Source organism: Amblyomma maculatum, chromosome 11, assembly GCF_055883805.1.
Source record: "Amblyomma maculatum isolate TAMU_Amacu chromosome 11, ASM5588380v1, whole genome shotgun sequence".
Classification (NCBI taxonomy): domain Eukaryota; kingdom Metazoa; phylum Arthropoda; class Arachnida; order Ixodida; family Ixodidae; genus Amblyomma; species Amblyomma maculatum.
The window spans coordinates 132638425-132661816 of record NC_139354.1 but is presented as its reverse complement, the minus strand read 5'-3'; positions in this window follow the sequence as shown (position 1 = coordinate 132661816).

Sequence of the window (23392 nt, the reverse complement as noted above, 5' to 3'; positions counted from 1 at the left end):
TGCAGTTCGGTTGAAGAGAAAGGCCTGCAAATAGCTGTGAATCTTCTCGCCACAGTGGAGGTTGTCGAATCCTTCCATTACAGCCGCGTGGCTAACGTTGTCAAAGGCCCCTTTAATATCGAGGGCCATGACCGCATTCTCGCCAACGCTCGGGACATTGGTGAGGACTTCCTCTTTGAGTTGTATGAGGACGTCTTGGGTGGAGAGGTAAGCTCGGAAGCCGAACACGCTGTGGGGGTACAGGTTTTCGTCCTCCATGTAATTTTGGAGCCTCCGAGTAACGACACGCTCGTAGAGCTTGCCTAGTCAGGAGGTGAGTGAGATAGGTCGGAGGTTTTCGATCTGGAGTTTCTTACCCGGTTTTGGGATCATTACGACCTGTGCATGCTTCCACGCTTCAGGAACCGTTCCTGCGGCCCAGTGCCCGTTGAGGAAGGTGGTCAATTGGTCGACCGCCCCATCGCAGGGGTTGCGTATGAGTGCATTATGAATCTTGTCTGCACCAGCCACAGTGTTGCGCGTGCGTACCTTTATGGCAGCGAACACGTCTTCCCTGGTGATCGGCCTGTCCAGGTGGGTGTTCGGTCTTCCCAGCTATGGTTTCGTGTATGCTGCAGGCAAGGTCGCGCCGTAGAATTGTACTCAAGACTCTAACCAGTATAGGAGATACGTTTCCCGCTTTAGCGTTTATTCTGTGTAAGCTTTCCACGAGTTCAGTCGTCGGATCCGTCAGTCTGAGTCTTCCCGGTACCAACTGGTTCTCCTCTTTTTGATTTTCATTCCTATTTTATGGATTACGGTGGATCTCAACATTTCTCCTAGGGGAATATTCCTCTAGTCTCAGAAATGACAACCTCACGAGAGAAACCTCGGACTTATCACCGAAAAAGGCCGTTTCTAGGGTTAGCATTTTGCTTATCATTGTCAGTTTCCTTTTTGTTGGTTTCAAGCATTTTGAACACACTATCATACTGCTAAAATATGTGCTCCAAAGTAGTTTCCATCATTCCCATTTTTCTTCTAGTCTTTCTCTAGTTCTAAAAACACGTCATCGTGTCTCACCCTCTGAGCTTCAGAAGTGTTTTCTAGTTTTTCAAGGCGGCTCAATAAATCAATCAATGACTCAATCAATCCACATCCACCTTTTTTTTATGCAAAGAAATACATAAAGAATATTTGCACCGATAGCCGTGGGGCTAATAGACGGTCCAGTACAAAATAAACTCGATCAAGGAGCAGTAATGAGCGCAAAAAAAGGAAACAAACAAACAAAAACAATCAGCATACATGGAGGAATATTTTCAGTAAAAGGTTAATAGGCGAGTAGTAAAAACCAAGTACAAAAAATGGGTATAGATCAGGCCTCTACATGGTTGTTAATAAAGAACATTTTGCAACTCAGCTTAGTTATTTGCAAGCTTTACATTAATAGGCAACCGATTCCATTTTTTTTTTGCTCCAGAATATTGTAATAAACATTCTCCGTACACATTGCGGCAAGCAGGCAGGTTGAAATTGCCATTTAAAGCATGTCTTGTATTGCGCAATGGCAACAAGAAAATACCAAATGTTTGGTATTTTGTTTGACACATGATAGCCACTGTTGCTTATGTGCCATAAAACCACATATAACTAATTGAAATACCAAATGGCAGCGGAATACTAGTATAAATATATTATTTATCAATACAATAGGTTCGCAGCAGTAGTTAGTGCAGCAGTCAATTACTGAAAAATACAAGGAAAGTTGTATAGTTCACCGGAAATATGTTTTTGCCTTGGCAAGCGCCCAGCAACTGAACACTAGCTTTTTGGATAGCTTATCTGCTCTTGCCAGTGCAAGTGTTGATCATTAGCTCATGTACATGAATAAGCCCCGTCACTAATTGGTATTCACTTCCGCGGAACTCATGGATCACCAACAGCCTTCTAAACTGTATAAAGAAAAAAATAACCTCCTCAAAAATGTTAGGATAAACCATTTAACTTCCACCTAAAACAGCGCTTTCAAAAATACTCGGATATTCTCTCCGCAGCACTTAAACGCTGTAAACAAGAATACTATCAAAATGAGATACTTAGAACTGGAAATGACACTCGTAAATTGGGAAACAATTAAAGAATTTTTGAACTTAGCTGAAAATAAAATAAGCATAACAAAAGTTTCTGATGGTGAGAGTACTTTAACTAATCAATCCGACATTGCCAATGCATTTAATTCCATCATCTCGCTCTGCGGTTCCATGCCTCCAAGCAGATCCTGTAGCCCTAGTCGATGCCCTCATTCTTTCTACTTACGTCCTACTTCACAAGATGAAGTCTTTCAGATAGTTTCTAGCTCAAAAAATACTATTCCTGGAATCGATGGAATTCCGTCTTTCAAAATAAAGCTGCTTTGTCTTGAGCTGTCAAATGTTCTTAGTCACATAATAAATCTAGTATTTCGGACTGGCGTTTTTCCCGCTGGAAGTAAAAAAAGGTAAAGTGATACCAATCTTAAAAAAAGGCAACAAAGAATGCCTAACTAATTACCGTCCAATTACTCTATTACCTTAAAGTAATAAAAAAGCTAATGGTCAATCGCATAATGAACTACCTTCTTAAGTTCAAACTGTTAGCAGATGAGCAATTTGGATTCCGCCCTAATTACTCCACAGAGCTAGCTTTAATCGAATTCAAAGACAGTATTAAACAATATATAGATGATGGCTTTTTGCCGGTGCTGTTTTCTAAGATTTCACTAAAGCACTTGGCACAATTAACCATACAATCATCATCATCATCATCATCATCATCATCATCATCATCAGCAGCAGCAGCAGCAGCAGCAGCAGCAGCAGCAGCAGCAGCAGCAGCAGCAGCAGCAGCAGCAGCAGCAGCAGCAGCAGCAGCAGCAGCAGCAGCAGCAGCAGCAGCAGCAGCAGCAGCAGCAGCAGCAGCAGCAGCAGCAGCAGCAGCAGCAGCAGCAGCAGCAGCCTGATTATACCCTCTGCAGGACGAAGGCCTCTCCCATATTTCTCCACTTAACCCGGTTCTGTGCTAGCTGCATCCACTTGACCCCTGCGAACTTCTTAATCTAATCCGCCCACCTTACTTTCGGCCGCCCCCTGCTACGCTTTCCTTCTCTTGGAATCCAGACTGTTACCCTCAGCGACCATCGGTTATCCTCTCTTCGCACTACATGTCCTGCCCATGTCCATTTTTTCTTCTTAACTTCTACTAGAATGTCGGTAACTTGAGTTAATTCTCTGACCCACTCTGCACGCTTTCTATCTCTTAATGTTACACCTACCATTTCTCGTTCCATAGCCATCTGGGTGTCCTCAACTTAAGTAGAACTTTCTTGGTTAGCCTCCACGTTTCAGCCCCGTAGGTGAGTACAGGCAAGATGCAACTGTTGTATACTTTCCTCTTGAGCGATACCGGTAAGTTGCTAGTCATAATCTGCGAGCGCTCGCAAAATGCGCTCCATCCCAACCTTATTCTTCTTGTTATTTCCTTTTCATGGTCCAGATCTGCGGTTACTACCTGTCCTAAGTAGACATATTCGCCTACTACTTCCAGTATTTCGCTACCTAATGTAAACTGCTGTTCCTTCCCGAGGCTTTTGAATATTACCTTAGTCTTCTGCGTATTGATTTTCAAGCCTACCTTTCTGCTTTTTCTGTCTAGGTCATCAATCATTATTTGCAGTTCATCACCCGAGTTGCTTAGCAAGGCAATGTCATCGGCAAATAGCAGATTACTGAGGTATTCTCCATCTACCCTTATCCCTAACTGCTCCCATTCCAAGTCTCTGAATACTTCCTTTAAACAAGCTGTGAATAGTACTGGGGAGATTGTGTCTCCTTGCCTAACACCTTTCTTTATGGGAATTTTTGTTACTTTCTTTATGCATAACTATGGTTGCTGTGCAGCCACTATATATATATATCTTCCAGCATTTTCACGTACGGCTCGTCTACCCCCTGATTTCGCAATGCCTGCATCACCGCCGAGGTTTCAACTGAGTCAAATGCTTTTTCGTAATCAATGAATGCTATGTAGAAGGGCTGGTTATATTCCGAGCATTTTTCTATCACCTGATTGATAGTATGGATATGATCGGTAGTAGAGTACCGTTTCCGAAACACTGCTTGATCATTTGCTTGATTGCAGTCTAAGGTTGTCCTGATTCTATTAGCGATTACCTTAGTAAATACCTTATACGTAACAGACAAAAAGCTGATTGGTCTGTAATTTTTAAGGTCCTTAGAGTCCCCTTTCTTGTGAATGAGGATAATGTTTGCATTCTTCCATGGTTCCGGTACCGTCGATGACACCAGGCACTGCGTATACAGGGTGGCCAGTTTTTCTAGCACGATATCCCCCCGTCCTTCAGCAAATCTGTAGTTATCTGATCCTCTCCAGCCGATTTCCCCTTTTCATAGTTTCTAGTGCTTTCTTGACCTCGTCCTTCGTCACTGGTGGAACGTCTGACTGTTTTTCCCTACCGCCAATCTCATTACGGTCCTGACTACTTTGGCTACTGTAGAGATCTGTATAGACCTCCTCGGCTACTTTGACTATCTTTTCTATATTAGTGATGACGTTGCCCGCCTTGTCCCTTATCGCATACGTCTGTTTTTTGCCTATGCCCAATTTCTTCTTTACCGCTTTAAGGCTTCCCTCATTCTTTACAGCATGCTCAATTTTCTCTATGTTATACTTCCTTATATCGGCCACCTTGCGCTTATTGATTTGCTTTGATATCTCGGCCAATTCGATCTGGTCTGTTGGATTGGAAGCTTTCATACTCTGGCGTTTCTTAATCAAATCTTTCGTCTCCTTAGACAGCTTACCTGTATCCTCTCTAACTATCCTACCGCCTGCTTCTACCGCGCACTCAGTAATATCTCTGAAATTATTGTTCCGTGCCTCTAGGATAATGTCGCCATCCTCAGTTAGAGCTGAATACCTATTCTGTAGCGAGATCCTGAACTCTTCTGCCCTCCCCCTCACCGCTAATTCGTTGATGGGTTTCTTTCTTACTAATCTGTTGCGTTCCTTCTTCAGATTTAGGCTAATTCGGAACCTCACCATCCTGTGGTCACTGCATCGCACTTTCCCGATTACCTCTACATCTAGCATAATGGCGGGGGTTGAACACATTATGAAGTCGATTTCCTTTTTAGTCTCTCCGTTAGGACTTTTCCATGTCCATTTCCGGTTCTTCCCTTTGCTGAAGAAGGTATTCATGATTCGTAAGTTATTGCGCTCTGCAAACTCAACTGGTAACTTCCGCCTGCTATTCCTAGAACCAATGCTATAGTCACCTACTGCCTTGTCTCCTGCCTGTTTTTTCCCTACCTTGGCATTGAAGTCGCCCATTAGTACATTATACTGCGTCTTTACTTTTCGCATTGCCGATTTTACTACTTCATAGAATACAACCATACAATACTGTACACTAAATTAGAATTCCTTGGCATCTGTGGGCATACTTTAGCCCTTTTACGCAGTTATCTTACTAACCGTACACAAGTTGTCCAGTTACAAGACACGTTCTCTGACCCTGTAATTATAAATTTAGGAGTGCCAGAAGGTTCCCTTTTAGGGCCACTTCTTTTCCTCATTTACATAAATGACTTGCCTTTGTTCCTAACTAACACTAATTGTATACTGTATGCGGATATGATACAACGATATTCACTCTGGATAATAATCTCACACACCTAATAAACAAATTAAACACAGACTTAGAGAATATTGTTTTATGGTGCCAAAATAACATGCTACAACTTAACCCTTCAAAGACCACCTTCATGATATTCCGCATTCATCAAAAGCAAATTATCACGAACCCACACATTTGTCTGGGACATCATATCATCTTTGCCTTCGAATCCGTTACATTTCTCAGCATCACGCTCGACTCTCACCTAAAGTTTAATTTACACACCAAATATATCAGTAAAAAACTTTCATTTGGAATAAGGGTGTTAATAAAAACTAGACATTTTTTTCAACGCCATGTTCTCTTATCCCTATATTATGCATTCAATAACAATCATCTTAATTATTGCATATCGTCATGGGGTAATACCTATTCGTGCCTTTTATCATGTATTTCTCATCTTCAAAACCAAGCGCTTCGAATTATATCATTCAGCCCATACACAGCCTCTACTTCACGCCTGTACTCTGACCTAAACATTCTTCCCTTGAAATGCCTCCTTAGTCTTAGTTTAGGTCTTCTAATTTACCGCGCTCACAATTATAATTGTCAACTTCTCTGTTTCTCTGAACCTTTCTTCGCTAATAGTAATAACACTCGATTCGCTGAACAAAGTAATATGCAACTACCAAAAGTAAACACAAATTGCGGAAAACAAACTACTTTTTTCTTCGCCACAAAAACTTGCAATTCATTATCGCTAGCAGTTACAACAACCCGTTCGCAATCCGCTTTCTACACTCTACTAAAAAAACATCTCTTATCAAACAAGTCAGCTTCATACCTTACCTATGGTTGCCTTAATCGCATTTTCTGTTCCCCACTCTGACAGCAAACGGTCAAAGGGTTTGTCATTGTGAACATTCTTATCCGTCTCCGCTTCCGTTCTTATCTTTGCATCCATCCATTGCCCATCCATCCACTTCTTGGGCGGCAGCGGTAGCGGTGGCATGGACCAGTTCTCCGGTGCCTAAAACGCATCCCGCATTCCTTGCAGATATCATCGCCGTGAAAGAATAACGGAACGAAAACGCTGACCATCGTGATCACCACTGGCGTTACCATCGCATCAGAGGCCGCGCCAACAAATCATCGTCCAGCACCCGTCTACAAAAGCAACAATCCGGACCCCGATATCTTCACTTCTTGGGCGGCAGCGGTAGCGGTGGCATGGTCCAGTTTTCCGGTGCCTAAAACGCATCCCGCATTCCTTGCAGATATCATCGCCGTGAAAGAATAACGGAACGAAAACGCTGACCATCGTGATCACCACTGGCGTTACCATCGCATCAGAGGCCGCGCTAACAAATCATCGTCCAGCACCCGTCTACAAAAGCAACAATCCGGACCCCGATATCTTCACTTCTTGGGCGGCAGCGGTAGCGGTGGCATGGTCCAGTTCTCGGGTGCCTAAAACGCATCCCGCATTCCTTGCAGATATCATCGCCGTGAAAGAATAACGGAACGAAAACGCTGACCATCGTGATCACCACTGGCGTTACCATCGCATCAGAGGCCGCGCCAACAAATCATCGTCCAGCACCCGTCTACAAAAGCAACAATCCGGACCCCGATATCTTCACTTCTTGGGCGGCAGCGGTAGCGGTGGCATGGTCCAGTTCTCCGGTGCCTAAAACGCATCCCGCATTCCTTGCAGGTTTGTGAAAAAAAAAACACTTCGCCTTATTTTATGTACTATTAGCCCAACTGCACCACTGCTACTGCTGCTGCTCTTACCGTCTTTGCTTGTTAAGATTTCTCTTTCTTGATAAGGCCGCCCCTGGCTTGAAGTGTACTATGCCATTTGATAAAGATAAGTGCTCCTCTTGTCATCAAGAGTTTGATGAAGATGATTTGATAATGACATGTGCTGAATGCGACTTGCAGTTTCACCTTGGTAAATGCAGTGGCATATCTGAACGGTCTTTTCGACCTATGAAAGAAACAACTAAAAAAAGGCAGAAATGTTTGTCTTGCAAGCCTTCCGCTAGCGAGCATGAAATACGAGATATGACTGGAAAAATACAGGCAGAGCTGGCAGAAATAAATAGAAAGCTGTCCCAAATTCCGCTACTCGAAGCAAAATTGGATAAGTTGATGAGCTTGCAGGAAACTGTAACAAATATTGAGAAATCCGTTCAGTTCCTGTCCAATACCTATGACGACCTAAGAAACACACAAAATAGGCAAGACCAGGAAATAATCGACTTGCGTCGACGGGTAGACGCCATGGAAAGTTCACCAGTACTGAAAACTGTGTCCGGACTAAAACAACAGATAAATGATCTAGAGCAGTACAGCCGGAGACAAAACATTGAAATTCACGGTCTGAAACGACAAGACGATGAGGACCTCCTACTAGAAGTGAATAAATTAGCTCAGCATCTTGAGATCGCAGAACTGACTGAAGACGACATTGAAGGGTTACACAGACTGCCCGAAAAAGACGGCAAGCCAAATGTGGTAATTGTCAGATTTGCGTCGCGAACTCTTAGGGCCAAATGGTTCGAGAAAAGAAAGGAACTACAGACTAAGAAACTTGGCGTCATATTCTTTGACAACCTAACGGCAACCAACAAACAGCTGCGCTGGCTTGCAAAACGTAAAGCGAAAGAAAATGGGTATCAGTATGTTTGGACTTCAGAAGGGCGAGTCTTTGTGCGCAAATGCACCGGTGCAACTGCTATCAGGATCTCAAACGAAGAAGACCTCGAAAAGATTGTCTAGCGCTCAGTTCAAGCTCACTGTGACATCCGAATTTAAGTTATGGCCACGTACACTACTGAAACTTTTAACATGTTCATGAAAAAAGTCCCATTGACAATAGGAACATCCCCGTGATACCAGCCAAAGCATATACCGCGAATACAATACACGCACAATGACCTTGTGACTACCTCGTTTCTGCCTTTTTGCCCTAGTAGTACCTGATGTGCAAGTTGGGCATGTCCAGCATCCTAAGTCGTTCTTAGAGATCTTTTTCAAAGCTACCTTCGTTACACACAAACATTGATCAATGTGATACGAGTTCAGACAGATCGGACAGTTAATGTCATCTGACCGAAGCACCTTGATTCATGCTAGACACACAATTTTATCTTCCATTTCAGCTAAGCAGACTGCAGTCCGGCTTAGCGAACAGAAACAAAAGAGGCGAAAAAAATTAAGCTGTTTCTTTTACCTAGAATGGCAAAAAGAGAAAAAGAGGTCGTCAGGCGCTGCTCGATGTGCGCATCGCGTGACTGCAATTTTGCGTCGCTCGCAGCCCCTTTAAGTACCCGTCCGGTTACCACAATTCATTACCGGTTCACTGTTTGAAAATGCCATCATTGTCGAAGCAAAGCAACTGCACACGCCCGTTCCAGCGAGCAGAACGCTGTTATTCACTTCACTTTACCTTTGATTCGCTCTCTTCTTCATGAGGTTGTCAGTTCTACCACCGCGTGCAGTGTCGTAAATTCCTGGTGCCGCTTGCAGGCTCAGACAGCTGCAGGCCCACTATTCACCTCCTAGAATGACAAGACAGAGATTGTCAGCGCTGCTGGAGGCGCGCACTACTGGAGTGCAATCCTACGTCACTCGCAGTTCCTAAGTAGCCGTCCGTTCAACTTCGTTCATTGCTGGATCGCTGTTGCGAAATGACGTCATTGTCGAAGAAACGCCACCGCAAACGCCTGGTCCGATGAGCAGCCCACTGTTAAACCTTGAAGTTTATCGTTGCTTCGCTGTCTTCTTCAAAAGAGTCTGTCAGTTCCGCCACCGCATGAATTGTTGAAATTCATGGGCCCGCTTGCACGATAAAGTCGGAGCTAAGTCCAGACTTAAATAGTGTCTTTAGTAAGTCCAGACTTGTTTGAGACCGGACTTGTTCAGAGTTGTCTAAACATGCACCTTGAGACAGTGGATGTCTAGCTTGAGGACAGCAGGTACCTATACATGAGAAATCTTGGCCCCTGCTTAGGGAACGTGCCGTGCTACCTGACGGCGGTTTCAGTCTGTCACGGCATGGTGAGGGTGAAATCTTTTAATGAAAAGATAAAACGAAAGAGTGCAGGCCAAGGGCCCTTTGCATGAGTGGAGTGCCTAGTACGGAAGGCCGCTGAACAAAGCTGTCAGCATTGCCCGTTGGCCAGGGCCACTTAGGACTCTAGCGATGAGCTGCTAAGCAAGGCCGCCTCCAAAGTCGAAATTTCATGCATGGCTAACTTCTTAGGGGCCATGATGCGAGCGCACATTAAAGAGTGCTGCAGTCGTTGTAGCCTAAACCAGAGCCTAACTCCGCATCTATATGACGCGATGTTCATGTCTTAAGCAGCAGAAACCGTAGCCGTCGTGCGTGCTTAATTGGCAATCAGAATGTCCATTCTAGCAATGACAATGAAAATGTTAAGCCGCGTAGCTTTTCTCAAACATTTACCTCATTTTGTTGAATTACCACGTCATTGCTTAGGTAATTGTTTTTTTTCTCACATAAAATGCGTACAGGAACGCGCTCCACCCTTCCCCCCACATTTTCGTGATGACTTCAAAAAGCCTCATAGGGCAGCGGTTATATGTATTTGGGTAAGCAGCGTAAATACGTGCGCGCGTACTGGTGCTATCAAGAGCTGAGAGTTGTCCCCCACAATTTTAGAGGACTCTTCGCACTGCAACTATTATTGAGGTTATGTGCGCCGCAAATGTCACCTGAAATCACCGTGAGACTAAAGACACGTATTGGAAGGCTCACAAAATTTCGACCTCTTCGCGTTATCTCTAAAGGTCACTCATTCACGGATGGTGCATTTTATCTTGACGTGAGACTCTCGGGTCGCTCATTCACCTATATCATTCCAATATTCAACATCATTCCGTTTTTAAAAACACCTCACTAGCTGCCACGCTCACACATTCCCATTTTTGTTGCCGTCACCACATCCTTTCTTCGACACGGTTTCCTTACTCACTGCTGACACAGGGCCCGACACTCGGAACGTTGCCTGTAATACCTATTTACTAACAGTATGCAAAATTGACCGCAGTAGCACTTAGCAGCGGCACAAGTTATAACACATGCCTGCAACACCCCTGAATTGAAAACGGGAGCCTATTGACGTACTGCAAGATATGCGGTATTAGTTTTAAAGGGGCTTTGCGAAAAAGTCTATACGATTTAAATATGCTTGTTAATCGATCCGTCTTCCGAAAAGTTGGTTTCAATTTGTGACTAGTGTAAAAATATCAAATACATTATACCGTTAATTTATCAAGCACCTTACTCTGAGTGCTAGCCTGCTTCACCGTGATCGCGTGCTTCATGCAGTGAAGTATTCTCAAAATGCAAGGGGGCCGTTTTGTAAAGAGGGCCTTTGCGGCGGTGTGCCCAGTAAAGTGCTTCACGAAACCCGATAATAACGTCGTTCTCACTACTCTTCTATTAAAAAGCTAACAAAATCGCGCAAGCGCACATCAGGTACAAGTACTGTGGTACAAATAATTTCTGTTAATTTATTCAGGCACCTTAAGGGAACAGGGTAGGCAAACTTTCCGAAAAAAAAAAAGATTTTTGATTTTGTGTAACTTGAAATCCCTATTCTATCCTTTACATACTCTTGTCTTTCATTTACTCACATGCTGAATATTTACTCCGAAATAGACATTTTTCGAAACCTATGTGGCAATCAGCCACGTTCCCTTTTGACACCTGCTTGAGATCTGTGCCTTTCCTATTCCAAAAAGAAATTTTTTTTTCAGTGCCTATTTTGTTCACGTTTAGCAGGATGATTTCCACTCATGAAACAACAGTGTAAAGCTAGCTAGCAAATTTTGTTTAGCCGCAGAATATTCAGACACAGCCGGATTACTCGTGACTCGGAGTATTTTGCTCATGCTTCGGCATGTTTTCGCAGGCAACAGACATTTGTTTATCACGCTAGACATTTAGCGCTCATCTAATGATGAACACAAAAAAGTGCTTTAGAAGATAGTGCTTTCAAGGGAACTAGCATAAGTCGAAGAGCAATGACACCAAATCTCCACAACACAACCTAGCGTTGGACACCGCGGTCACCGTACACGTCTGCATCGAAGGTGTCATGCTCGGCGGGACGCATAGAGTTCGTAAAGGAGAAGTTTTGCGACCGTGCCAATTGCCTGACTGGCAGTAACCTTATCTCGTGGGCCGTCCCCGAAAGCTGTGAAAAGCATGCGGTGAGGATTTGCATTTGTTTGAAGACGCTGTACGACAAGAAGTTGCTTGCGCATGCACTCAGCAATGTGTAAAGGGGTCCTCAGCGCACCAGTCCGAGAGTTCTAAATGGCAAACATCGAGCAGCATGGCTCGAGCTGACATTTGAGGTCATTCGGAATTTCTCAAAGGTGGTTCACAGTCCACTGGTTATGCAAAGCTCACTGACGGCGACTATACTTCATGCAGAGGGCTACATGACAGGTCACTAAGGAGGTCCGTAGGGCAAGGCAGATAGAACAGAAAAGAAGTATTGATAATGAAGGTGACTAACGGGCTGGTGGCTATTAAAACAAAAATGACCAGAATGTACTTCTAGAGTGCTATATTTTAATAAAGCTACTTCTTCAACTTCAAAGTCAATATCTCAAGACATGAAATTTTGCTGAATTTGACTCTTTTTCTCAGAAACTACTGAAACCAGGGGAATAAAAATTTAGAGTTATTGAATAAAAACTACAGAGAGTTTACTGAACTAGAGTTATCAAAACTGATGCAGAGAATTTTGACTTAAAGGCAATTTACTTGCGGGTTTTGCGTTCAAATTTTGCTGTCCTAGTAAAAAAAGCAAACAAAAAATCCAACGCTAAGAAAATGATAATCCTAGTTAAGTATCACTACCTCAGATTGCTGATTACAACGATACCAAGAGAAACCATCTAACCCCAGTACATCATAAGAAAAGGGTCACAAACATAGGCTAAAATGCGCGAGAAGAATAGGGCCTACCCTGTCCCCTTAAATAAACAGTGCTTTCTTATATACCGCAGATTTTTTCTGGATCCTTAAAGGCTGATACATATCAAAGTTTACTGCATCCTGCCATGATATGACAGCTCCCTCTAGTTTCATGCATGGCCTTATTGAAAAAAAATTGTATGTCCAAAGCTGTGCAACATTTGTAATGTACTTTTAGTTCTGGTATATGCCTATGCACAATATCAGTCATGTGCCCATGTTAGGCAGAAATGGCGCACACAATTTGTTTTTATTTGGTTTGGTTTGTGGGGTTCAACGTCCCAAACGACTCAGGCTATCAGAGACGCGGTAGTGGAGGACTTCAGAAATATCGACCACCTGGGGTTCTTTAACCCTATCGAAAATCCCACCATAGATGTTTTGTTGTGGGTTTATGGTATTTAGTGCGGACACATGGTGGCCATGGTCATTTTTTGATGTCCATGATATGCATATGCTTTATGGTGGTCAATCTCGACCACCATACTGCACATCATGACCACCGAAAAATAACCATGGCCACCACTTTCCACTCTAACCACCATAAACCCGACTGAATTCGTGGCGCCATGCTGCCGATGGTAGTAAAAGGTGTACATGGTGCGTGATCTTGCTTCTGTGGTGGATATGGTGGTTATGGTTCCCTACGGTGGGGCCATTGTTGGGCAGTCTTGGTGTCAAGGTGGTTAAGGTGGGTGGTAATGAAGAATGGCGGCCAAATTGGCTGGTTCATCTCATGCATAGCTCACCATATGGCGGTGTGGTAGAACGAAGTATATAGATATGTCCGAGGTATCGAGTCGATTCTTAAGCAATAAAGTGCACGTGGTAGAATGTCCTAAAGCCACGTACGTTAGACAAATATACCAGTTATGCTGCTCGCCTTATTCCCTGCAAGCTAGCGTGCAGGCTATATTCGAATGTACATCGGATGCTACATCGGAAGTCGCGATCGCGACGACGAGCTCACTGGATTTTATCGCCTCCTCTGCCTTCCCACAAACTAAGCAGGTTGATGTCTGCATTTGCCGGTTGTGCGTGGTGGGTGTGCACCCACGCAAATGACAGCGGCAGTGCTTACGATTCGCACATCGCCGTGTACAGCATGCTTGTGTATTCGCGCGCCGCCCGCATTCAAACGACCGTTCATCCGCGAGGACTGGCCTAGGAAGATGTTTTTAGCTTCAAAGAGAAGAAATCACTTCATTTATAAAAGGTTTTACGTCATAGCTAAGTCAACAGGTATGCCGCCGCCGTCGCCGCCACGATGTCTATGTACGCTGACCAGAGCTGGTGAGCGAAGCTACACTGGCTACACGGCCACGGAAAGCCAGAAACATGAAATATCCGTTTCAGGTAAGCTTCGCTTGTAAACTAGGCAAACATGGCGAAGCCCCAGCACACAGCTTTGTTTTCTCACAAAATCTCTTATATACAGTTTAATACAACTCGGATGAGGTGAAAGTAAGCCGAAGAGCCTTCGCTTACACAGCCGTTGCCGCAGGTTTCATGTGTACGCGTTGCACAAATTCCACGCAATTTCGCATCTCGCAAGCTACTACGCTGCTGCACCGCGATGTGGTGGTGCTTATGTGCATTAGTACAAACCAAGGGGGTCTGCGCTCGATTGTGCCAGGAAATGATAGCAATGCCGCGACGAGGGAAGCCTGCATTCTGAAGCCTGCCCTATTGCAAAAACCAGTGCCACTGGGTCCCAGCGCCCCAGCGCCATACGTAATTACGGTCCCAGTATGACGCTGGAAACTGGGCGCACTGGGAGCGGCATACTGGGACGCTCCGCACTGGCGGCACTGTTCGCCCGGAGAAAAAAAGGCGTGGGATAAAAAATAAAAAGTAAAAAGTAACGAAGCAAGTTAGGTATATGAAACAAAAAAATGAGCGCACCAAGCGCTCTTCGAATTCAGTCCCTAGGCACATATCACTAGCCCACCACGCTAACCACTCGGCCAGCCGAGAACTGGAATTGTTTGAAACATTTTTGCATGTTATGTCATGACCCGCATTTATAAGGTTCGGACTTCATGTTTCGCAGTCTACAGCCCCCCCCCCCCCCCCCCCCCCCATTGCTACCGCTCTAACAATTACAACTTGTTGATCATTGGAGCTTGCTGTCTGCTCTCACCCCTTACAACTAATGTTTTGAGTGCCTATGCGCGCTGTTTTGTGCACTGGAATCATTTTAACATGTGGAGTTTGACATCACTGGCACACTTACCAACGCCAGCTCTGCGATGATGCTCTGCTACCGTGGGCGTAACTTTCACTGAACACGGAGCTTTAGTGAAAGCCTTCAAGGAAAAAGTGCGACCAAGCTTGAATACCGGCAAGCGCAGCAGCGATGACCCTATATTGCGTGTAACTAAACCTTATTTGTATGTAAACATTTCGGGAAGCATTGCGATGACCGAGGACTCGGCTGCTTGATACGCAGAGTAAGAGGAGCGCAAAAGCTTTAGAGACACGCCAGATATTATGCATTACAAGCGCTGTATGTTGTTTTTTCTCTCATGGGCGAATCGCTCGGTAAACTACTCTCTTCCTCGTTTTAGTTTTTCTTTCTGCTGTTTATACTGGGCCGTGAGGCAGACTACACTCGCCTGCGAGTGAGCCCGCATTGAACATTTTGGCAGTAATCATTATGTTAGAGTGCCCTTTAGATCAGCGGTGAAGTTGGTTATGCATGGTAGCCCATAATTATTCAATTCCAGCTTTAGTTGTGCGTTAATCATCCGTGTGTCATGAGATAGAGGCGCGGCGGTCGTGATCTCTCTCGAAACGCTCCAAACGACCTATCGAAACATGGAAACTCTAGAAAAAAGATACTGCCTTTGTTTGCTTACAAATGCGCAGCGACTTCGCAGCAAAAAGCGCTTGCTTGAACCATATTTTTCTAGGGGCGTGCGAATATTCGAAATTTTCGAATATCGAATCGAATATCATAATATTCGATTCGTTAAACGAATAAAATAGTGGAAATTGAAAATTATTCGAAACTGTTCGAATATCTTCGCAAATTTTCGAATAATTTTCGAATACTTTTCGAATAACTGGCACGAATTAACGTCTCGGTTACCTCCGACCATTCTCGCGAAGGCAGCGTCAGCTCCGAGCAGGCACAGCTTGCTGCCGCAATAAACCTACGCGAGAAGCAGAGATCACCGTTTTAGGGAGCCTACATGCTTCAGCGTGGCCGCGACACGGTCCATTCGCATGGAAACATTCTTAAGGATCGGACATATCAGGATTCGCGGAGGCAACTTCTCGTAGTCGTGTCATAGTTCACACGTCTCTAATCTGCCGTTTCAAGGATGTCTGCAGCGACCAGCAAGAAAAGGGGCACATGCGGTCCCTCTTGTATTCAGTACTTCAGGAACAGGAAGAGTCAAGGCTGCCACAGTTGGGCTCGCAAGAAATTTCTGCACAGGAGCAGATGGATTGGAGAGGAGAGTAGTCATCCGTTTGGGGAGTGTTTAATACTTTGGTATCATCAAAACACAATGAAAACCCTTGCTCTTTGATGCAAGAAATGTCCAACTATCTTCAGGCCCCTGTGTTGCCTCGTGATAGCAGTCCATTTCAGTGGTGGCAAACACAAGGAAAAATCAAGTATGGGGCTCTTGCAACCATGGCCAGAAAGTACCTTGCCATTCCGGCTACTCAGGTGGCAAGCAAGAGACTCTTCTCAACGTGCTCCAATACAGTAACTTGTCGGCGGGAATCTTTCATCGGACAGTGTGGAGCACCTTCTTTTCTTGCACGGCAACTCAGTGCGGTCGAAGCTTCCATAGCATTTCCCAACAGACCTGCTGTGCAATTTTACAGTCCAGAACCATTTGTTGGTGAATATCCCTAGTTACATTATGATGCACAAGAGTGCCTTTATTTTGTTCCCATAGTTCAAACACTTTTTTTACGTACAGTGCTGCCATTGCAACATGCCCAGTGTTCCATATACTCATTTAAATCTTTGTGAAATGCGCTTTGTTTCACTGCATCTGCACTACTTCTAATGTTCCACCTTTTGGGATATCAAATTTTATCCTTGTGGATGGTCATTTCTCATAACTGTCGCAACAAGTTTCAGTCCTAGTCATTAAAGGCTCAAATAAAAACTGCAGATTAATCTAGACATGTATCTGCATTTTCTGTGTGATTTCCCCGCAGTGTTAGAGCCTTAATCTGGTCAAGGGTTTTTAAAATTTTTGATGACTAGTCTGAGAAAGTTTTGCCTTAGTTGATGTGATGTTGTTTGAATGATGCCATGTTGACAGTACTCAATTTCTAGTTGTGCATTCTAGTAGTGCCGGGCTGTACATCTAGCCAAGTTGCATCTAGTAATTTTATTAACTCCTGCCAACTCCACTTGACTTTACTGAGTGCTATTTTCTTTTGCTTATGGCTCTGTGCAATCTTTTTGCTTTTAAATATTTAGACTTTATCTCGCCTGTAGTCAAGGTTGACGTAGCTGTACATTGTTGTGAACTATATATCAAACAGCATTTTGAATAAAATTGAATTTCAGACACTTTTTAATGTTTTGTAATCAACGTACAAATGATATGAACATAACTCGCAGAGTATTCGATTCGTATTCGCTTTGCTGCTTTCACTATTCGATTCGTATTCAATTCGCTGCTTTCACTATTCGATTCGTATTCGATTCGCTTTTTAGCTACATTATTCGTATTCGATTCGATAGTAAGAGTGCACTATTCGTATTCGATTCGGTTTGGAAAAAGTACTATTCGCACACCCCTATATTTTTCATATGCGCCCCGATGGTCGATTGCAAGTACGCTGTTGCCCTGTTAGCCTCTGAGGGATGCTACTCCGGCTGTCGCAGCAGGCCGCACCGGCTATACTGGGGCACTGGGACCAGTGCGGCCACAGATCACATACAGCGCTTCTCCCAGTGCATCGCTGATGCCAGCGACACACCCAGCGTCAAAAGGCTAATCCCAGCGTTTTTCTCCCATCGCATCAGTGCATCCAGTGTCTTCCCGTTACTGCTCCAGTGAATATCGCAGACCTGCAGCGTGCCCAGCAGATCCAGTGCAAAACCAGCGAGAAAATCTTACTGGTTTCGCACTGGAGACGCTGGCTTTAGCAATAAGGTGGCTACCAGTTGCTGGAAACTTGCTTGCTTAGTATGGGAACATGACTTTACAATGGCTGCCTCTACGGCTGATGTTGCAATGGCTCGCTTCACTGTCTTTGAGTGAGCTGATTCATAAGATAAAAATCATTTCTGCGCACGTGGGTGGTACATCCAGCATAACGTATCACCTGCTATAAATAGCTGCAGGTCTAAACACTAACTTATCACCTCCAGGCTGCTCTTGCGTACATTCTACTCCTTCTCCAAGCTTACAAAATATTTCAACACTTTTATTATCATTGCTTAGGCAGGAGCGCTTATCCTGCCTACTTAAAATAATCAAACAATCGTCTACAATCCTGAAAACCTTCAAGACGTTTTCTTTATCTAAATGCTCTTCCACCCTGCGATCAATCATTGAAAGAAAAATGTTAATCAGAACAGGCGCAAAGCAGGAGCCAATACATATCACTTTTCTCTGAATGAAAAACCCGGCTTCAAACTGTACAACTGTAGCGTTTAGGTAAAATCCTAGCAATGACATGAAACTTTCAAGCGGAACACCGGCTGCATTCTGAAAGGGCACGATCCCGTTCTCTTCTATGCATTCACGAACCGCTAAGAAAAATTCTTTATGGAGATTGGAATAAAAAAGTTCCTTTGCATCAACAGAAAAGAAATGCCCAACGTGCTGATTGTTTTGAAGAAACGTAATCATTTCCAAGGAGTTTCTTGTGGCGAAATGATCCCTAACCACAAGCTGGTTAACTCTTCAAAAGTACTGACTTACAAGGCGCTGCCAAGACCCTCGCTCGCTTACGATGTAACTAAAAGGCACACCTTCTTCGTGAGTCTTCGCTGTAAAAAATATGCTAAGACTCTTGCCTTTGCAGTCACTTATAGAGTTTGCTAACCTTGATAGATCAAGCTCGTTGCAGAAGGCGACGGCCTTTGACTTCGCCCTGGCAGCCTTGAGTTTGGAAGGCTCGAAGTTTTTCTCTACTGCACAACAGGCATTTGCATTATAAATGCCCGTTGGTACCACGACAAAACCTCCTTCTTTGTCTGCTTGCAGCAACCGCAGACTGTTGTCTTTGAAGTACTTGACCACGGTGTTGACAGTTGACCCAAAGACAGTCCTTCGCTTGGACACTGTTCTCAAGAGCACATCTACTCCATCCAACAGGCAACGCTCCCGAGTTTCCTTTGGTGGCTTTCCTGCCACTCCTCTGTTGAAAGACAAGAGCCCATAGGCGACTGTTGACGGCTCAAGACTGAACTTTGGACCTTTAGTCAAGACCTTGTTCCTTTCTCCCGGCAGATGAGCCTCGCCGAGTACCTTCACAGCTGCACTCGTTGCCTTTTGCCTTTCTGGTGGCCTTGATAGTTTGCCGAGAACTTGATTTTCCTGTCTCCTCTCTTGTGTTGGTCTTTTTTTGCACTTACTTTTCTCCCGTATGGGCAGGGAGCATGGTTAAGGAAGCGATGACGCAGAGTGCCTACTAAACTACCACGCGCTCGGCCCAGAAAGATGTAAGTGGTTTCGAAAGCTGAAATGTAGTGGTCTAATTCAGGCTATGTCCCCGTGGACAGTAAATTGCTGTTCTGGCTTTTCAGCCTTGCAGGCTTCCATCCACGTGCACTACAATGGAATCTTGAGGCAGGATAGTATCTTGCTCTTCAAATCTCTGGCGAAGCAACGATGCCGAGTGGCAGACGTTGGTTTGCGGATGTCAGTTGACTTGTCTCCTAGAGTACAAATTTCCAGGGAGGGAGAGCTGACGCAGGTGGCTGAAGAATAATGTGTGACGTTGCATACGTCCTCAGTGCTCGCGTGGAAAGTGACAAAGTGGCCTTGTCTTTGCGAGCATCACGGCGCTGCTGCGCCAGTTTATCAATGGTGTTGAGCTGGGCATTTTCCTGTAACGTAAGTTACTGTTTTACTCGTTTTATGTTTTCCTTTTGCTATATTATAAATGTCCGGTTTGGGGTACTCTCGCTATTGTGTGAGCCCTGTTTAGAGCCTGCGATTGAGCCACAAATCAATATTTTGGCAATAATTACAGAGTTCGAGTGCGCAATGAAGAATTACAAAGCTTGAGATGCTAGCTTTCATTATTACATTAATTGTTCAGTTTTAAGTCTTCATTCACTAGGTGACGTAAGGATCAACACTGCGCTGATCATGGTCGTTTAGAAAATAAACGCATCGAAACTCCCCAAAAACGAAGAAACCGCTAGCTATTATTTTTAATTGCGCAGAGTTCCAAGCAAACAGCTCTTTTAAGTTGCAGTCCAAGTTTCGGCTCCCAGTTTCCGGACTTAAGACTATTTATAAAAAGATACTGGAACTAATGCGGCTCCAGCGCACACAAAGCGCTTCTTCCAGTACCATTTGTTACGAGCAGCACACCCAGAGTCAAAGATCCTATCCCAAAGCTTTCCCTCATCGTGCAAGTGCAACCAGTACCTTCCTGTCATAGCTAAAGAAAATCTTGCTCACCGCTAGGGCTCTTAGCAAACACCATTGCGATGCATAGACTAATTTTGCACTGGAACCCGCTTCAGCACGCTCGCTTTTGCAGTGGGGTAGTCTGCGATCAGTTTTAATAGCTTTTGGTAGCCTTTGTTTTCTGATCAGTCGTGCTAACGTCGCGCTTGCGAAGTAGTCGGTATTAATGTAGTCGGTGTTATTTACGGAGATATGCTTGTGCTGATGGCGCTGCATGACTACTGACAAATTTGATGGGTGGGCCAACACACTTCTTAACAGCCTTGGCCACAATTCGCCGTTTATTCGTGGACGCAAGCTCAACTTATAAGCACTGGTCGGCTTCTACCCAGACTTGCACCTTTCCCACCGCGGATAGTTATTCAACCGATTATCTACGTTTGGCCAAGCCGACTGCCGAACAGAAGCCCATTGTGGGACGTCAACACACAGTCGGTGAATAGCGCCGGGAAAACGGTATTTGCTGTACTTAAAAATATTTTCTCGTGAATTCTATCATTTCTTTTTTTATGGCATCGCATTTTCCCACGCCCCGTGTGAGCATGTTTCAATGGGGCAACGAAGAAAATAATATATTTTTTTTAATTCTCAATTGCTGTATTGGTATTATGTGTACGTACTTCATACCGTTAGCTAGTGACCTGATGTCGCACCATTACTTGGTATCGACACTAGGTTATATGTTTAAACATACTCATATTATATGCCTACTAAACATGATCATCAAATGTTACTGAAGGCCATTTTCGTCCCATCTGCATAAGTACATTTGTTTCCTTTTTCAATTATTGTTACACATAGGTTCGATCAAAAGTATAACCCACATGAGAGTGGAAGTTTTCAAGAAGACATCGTTTGGCTCGAAAAAAGAGTGCAAAATAAAACGGGAGAAAATTTTGTGAACCCTAATGCGTTGGACCAATGGTTAAGACGCTCGGCCACTGAACATAACTGATTTCGTACCGAGAACGATGCCGCTAGATATCGGTTGTGGGCAAATTAAAATGTCAGTGTTTTTGTTTTTTGTGCTCGCTAAAATCCCAAAGCACTCCATATAAAATCGAGTGGCTTCCATTACGGCATCTCATTCTCTCTTCCACAAGGTCTACACACAGGTGTGTGACAGTTACTAAAAGAAATCTGTACTTGGAAAAAAAGCTGGAACAGTAAATGCTGCTAGTGTGTAAAGACTATTTATACCAAAAGAGACGGGAGCAGTGCTAAGGAATATTCCAAGTTTTGCAGGCTTCCTCTGCCTTGTGAGCCCAATCCAGGATATTGTCCTGAAAATCAGACGCATGTTCGCGCAGGGCAGCCCCCCATAGCACATTTAAATGAATATTGAGTGACTTTGAGTGTTGAGTTTGGGAGCGCATTCCTACATAATGCGGTCGTGACTGGCTCTGCTTGTCAACAAATTACCAGCAGAAAAGGGTGGATAGCTGTGTGGATGAGGTGGCCTAGGTATCTTGGTGGCAATTGTCGAATGTGAAATTGGCACTATGAAATCACTGGGACAACGAGGTTTTCTGATATACAAGGCAACCGAGGCTGTAATGTGTACATAGGTCAAGATAGTGGAGGTGGTAGTCCTGCACAACAGGCAAGACCAGGTAGCCGAAAGCGGACTCAATATCCTGCGTCAAGACAGTAAAACCTAGGAATGAGCGTAAGACACCACCAAAAAATGGATTCAGGGGATTGGAGGGTGTTTTAGGCGGAGAGACAGAGCTGGATGGGGTATCAGACACTCGCCGAAATTAAAAATGGCCATTTTAGAACTGCTGATAATTTTAGTAATATCATTACTCGGAATAGAAACAGCGTGGGCTGCCTTTTCCTCGTCATGTGAAGGTGAAGCGTGTTTATTGGCAGCCGTTTTAAGGCGACCACTAGAGTCAATAGCTAGAAGGGCAGAGCAAAACACCCTGCGACATGAAGGTCATCGGTGGCATCTGAAATCCGCTTTAAGGGCTTTCTGTACATGTTTTACGTCTTTGCGAATGGTGAACAAGATGCATATTCTTCGGTAAACTGGAGATGTGTTGATAAATATGATAGGGGAAAGCGTGTTTCATTGCAGATACCCAGGTAAGTTATGGTGACGTAGTACTTGACGGGCTAGTAATGTCGTCATAGTGTGAGGTAATAGGATCCTCTACTACGCAGGGAAGGTGTTGCTGATGCCATGTTGAAGAAGTTCGGTAAATGCATGAGGAAGTATCAAATGCGTAATATTGACCCTGGCGGAGTAGAATGCCCACGGCGTCTTTTTCTGGATGGGAGAGGTGAGGCCAGAGCAGTGACTACGTAAGCCTGCTAAATGCAAAGGCTTGAGTTAGATGACAAGTTTGCGCTTTACGGAGGCCTCTGTGCTTTTTGTACATGCGTTTTATAAGGCACAGGGTGCAATCGAGAGCCGTAAGGTAAATTTGGGAATGATCAAATTTCCTTCAGCTCGTCTGATAAAAAGGACAGCACTCGAACCTGAAGGCCAAGCCTGAAGGGCTAGCAGAAAGAACGAAACAGGTATTGTGAGTGGAGCTGTACGTCAGTTTCAAAAGTAGCTTCATTTTAACACCAGGAAATTGGTAAAAAAGGTGCACATTTAGGCATGCAAAAAAAATGAGTTCCTAGTAATGAAAATTTCCAACTGGGCCCTCTAGGCAAAGACCACCGCCATCCATGTCTTAGCAGCAGACTGAACACCAATGTACTAGGAACACTCCAAATTTTTCATTCCAATAGAATTGAGTTTTCGCTTCTATAGATTACTTCACATTGTATGCGCAAATCTTACCTCTGCCAAGCAGCACAGTCCCGGAATTTATTTTTTTGTTCGCCCACAAAACTGACTGCGTCACGGCCGGCTGGTAACATATACAAGGGGACAAGCTGTTAAGTTCTGAATTCAGTGTAAGGTACCAAACAGCGGGGCGAACGACAATGACACTATAAACGAATGGTTCGCCCCAACGCCTGAAGAGCTCTGGCGGACATTCTCTTTGGAGTGGGCGTGAGAACAGCACCAAGATGCGGTTTCTTAATCCCCTCTGCTTCTTCGTCCAGGTTACGGCATGG